Source organism: Branchiostoma belcheri, unplaced genomic scaffold (genome assembly GCF_001625305.1).
Source record: "Branchiostoma belcheri isolate BF01 breed outbred unplaced genomic scaffold, Haploidv18h27 scaffold96, whole genome shotgun sequence".
NCBI lineage: Eukaryota > Metazoa > Chordata > Leptocardii > Amphioxiformes > Branchiostomatidae > Branchiostoma > Branchiostoma belcheri.
Window position 1 is genome coordinate 642,198 of NW_017804642.1, and position 3,560 is coordinate 645,757.

Here is a 3,560-nt window from a genome sequence, read left to right on the forward strand (position 1 = left end):
ACCTTTGAGATACTGTTCGTTGAACCTCAACATTGACTAAATCAATTTGACTTTACCTGTGTAGTTTGTAAGGTTGATTTTTCTGTCGTTTTTGCGGTAGTCTCTTCTGTAGTAGGACTTATTGTTGGAAATGTGGTTTTTATGGTTGTGTATGCTGTGGATGGTTTAACTGTAGTGCGTTCTGTTGTTTTTATTGTTGTAGACAAAATTGTTTTTTGACTCGTTGTGAGCACCGATGTCGGTTCAAATGTCGACCTTTCTGTTGACTGTAATCTTGTTGGGTTTAGTGAAGTTGAAACGGTTGTTTTCTAGAAATAAGAGGAAATTAGGTTCGATTAAAGATGTATATTCTTATTTCGATGTAATCAGACAACACACTATTCACTGTTTCTTAACTCGCTGAAATATCAAGATGTGTTTACATGTGTAGTTTGTAGGATAGATTTTCCTGTCGTTCTCTCTGTTGTGGGAATGGCTGTGGTTGGTAGTACTGTTCTGACAGTTGTGAATGCTGTAGTTGGTTCTAGCGTGGAGCTTTGAGATGTTTGTATAGTTGTAGGCAATGTTGATTGTATTGTAGGGAGTTTTGATGTTGGTGCAAGTGATGAACTCTTTGTTGTAAGCCGCATTGTTGTGGGTTTTAGTGAAGTTGAGCTAGTTGTAATCTAGTAAAAAGGCAAGCGAGTAGTGAGAATGTATGTTATGAGTATATTGCATATAAAAAAACTTTGACGTAATGTTCTTTGAACTTCAATGTTCACTGATTTAGTTTGGTCTTACCTGTGTAGTCTGTAGGGTTGATTTTCCTGTCGTTTTTGCGGTAGTCTCTTCTGTAGTTGGGCTTATTGTTGGAAATGTGGTTTTGATGGTGGAGGATGCTGTAGTTGGTTCTGATGTTTTTATTGTTGTAGGCAATGTTGTTTGCCTTGTCGTTTCAACCGACGACTTTTCTGTTGTAAGTTGTGTTGTTTGTATCGTTGACGGTACTGTTGTTGGTTTTAGTGAAGTTGAGATGGTGGTTTGCTAGAAGGAAGAATTCGGCATTAATCAAAATATATGTACTGCATGCTGGTACCTAAGTTTGCATGCTACTTTTTCAGACACAAGTTCGACTAAATTTGCTTCTCTACCTGTGTGGTTTGTAGAGTTGACGGTCCTATCTTTTTAGTGGTAGTCTCTTCAGCAGTAGGAAGGAAAGTTAGAAATGTTGTTTTGATGGTTGCGTGTGCTGTAGATTGTTCAAGTGTAGAGCGTTCCGATGGTTTTATTGTTGAGCGTTCTGAAGTGCTTAAAGTTGTAGGCAACGTTGTTATTTGTGATGTTGTGAGCACCGGAGCCGGGTTAACTGTTGTAAGCTGTGTTGTTGGTAAGGTAGGCTCAATAGTTGTTGGTCTCAGTGGCGTGTGTGCAGTAGAAAAATCAATGGTAGAAATTACGGTTGTCGGAAGAGCTGTTGTTTGCTGAGTTGTATATATAAAGACTTTAGATGTGGGATTCGTGGACTGCTTTGATGTGTGTATTGTTGTTGAATAAGTCGACTGTTGTGTAGATTTTGCTGTTGGAGGTTGTTTGGATGATTTCCCTGTGGTTTGAATTGTCGACTGCGATGTTGCCGGCAAAGGAGATGTAGAAAATGTGCTTATCTAGTGATAATAAGTGAAGATAGATACGGTGCATATATTGTAATATGTTGGCTTAAGTCAAGTAACGAATGTGGAAATTCTGGAGGAAAAATTGTGATGAGATTAAGCAATGTTGTGCTATGGTGTGTACATCTGATCTAGTGTTCATGTACATGTAGTGTTCGAAGTGGAAACACCGGAGGTAGGAATTGCGGTTGTTGGGAAAGCTGACACGCATATGAACGCATTCTTATTTTGGTTAGTAACAAATTGCAGCAAGGTTATGTGCAGTTGTGCGAACTAGGACCCATTAATCTAAACTCCTACCGAAGTAGTTATCTCTGAGGTAGGGATGAATGTTGACTGGAAGGTTGTTTCCTCCGTAGTTTGCTCTGTCGATGGGCCCTCTGTTGTAACTGAAGTCGTTAAATCTACAAAAGAAAAACATTTTGTAGAAGATATTCTTGTATTGCTGCCTAATGATCAGTAGGTTGGAAATTAGAATTAGAAGTTACTATTATTTAAGTTACTGTGTATAAGAGATGTTGCCATGGAATAATGAGTTTGATCAGAAGTGTGGTAGTTCCATCCAGCTGAACACTCCTCAAGTTAAAGGTGTTTTACGTCAAATTGATACTGTATGTTTTTGTTTACCAAAAGAAAGCGCTGATTTGTGGATTAAATAAAGGGTATATGGAGAACTAGAAATGCCCATTTAATTTTGATCAGAGATGTACCATTTTCAAAGCAAATGCATAATGTTTACTGTCGGACATGTTCTGCTCTGTTAATTCTTACTCAAACACATTCACATACATGTACTACTAGTATATGGTGACAGGAGCAGAGCAGACCATGAAATTGCAACATTATGTAACCCAACACCAATCACCATTGTGACAGACGTCAACAAATCATGTTATTGGTTAGATCATAGGTCACTGTTTGGAGAAGAAAAAGAGGAAGAAACGGAGCAAAAACAATATATTTTCCTTCGGTAAACATAACAAGTGAAGTCTTACCTGTAGTAACCTCGGTTGTTGGAAGCAAAGTAGTTGGGAACGTTGTCGTCTCGTGTGTAGTTTTCCCTGTTGTAGCAAGAGTAGTTGGTACTGTTGTTTCTTCTGTGGTTTTACCTGTTTTGAAACACAATGTAATGGATTGTTAGTGATGCGTGTGGCTTTGTTCTATGCGGTGCTGTTAGAAGATGAATAGTTTTAGAACTCCATATAACAATCGCTGTATCACTTTGTATCGGGTTCCTTGTGAATGTGTAGCGTTAGTCTTGGTTTCCGAAAATGTTCCAGAAATTATTTTGGGTGACAATGTCGTTTTACCTGTGGTGAACTCTGTTGTAAGCTGTAAAGTGGACTTTTGAGTGGTTTCTTGTGTTGTTAGTTGTGTAGTGACAAAGGTGGACGGTGCGGATGACTTAACGGTGGTATGTGCTGTAGTTCTTTCTGTAGTAACCTCTGTTGTAGGGAGCACAGTTGTTGGAGCTGTCGTTCTGTGAGTGCTTAGCTGTATAGTTTTTTGGGTGGTGACAAGAGTTGTTGGTTTCGTTGTTTTTGCTGTAGACCTTTTTGTTGTCATGTATGTGGTAGGAAGGGCTGTTGTCACCGTCGTTGGCCTGGAGGTTTTGCCTGTGAGGGAGAGGATGTCGTCAGTGTTCGAGCAGTAGTGCTTAGTGGTTTTGTGAGGGCGGGGGGTTCCTGTGCAGTTTCCAAGATCAGTGACGTGGTATTTTCAGTTGTCAGCTTTACGGCTGTCTCTGTGGAAAAAGCTTTCCTAGTATACTGGTTGATCTTGGAAGTACATGATGTAATTTATGTCGAAAAGGATTTACAATAGGATTTGTGTTTGTGTTGCGGATTCACTTTGCACTGAGGTCGATAGAATTCCAGTAGAATTGAGAAGTTGTTAGCTCGTAGGATTGTA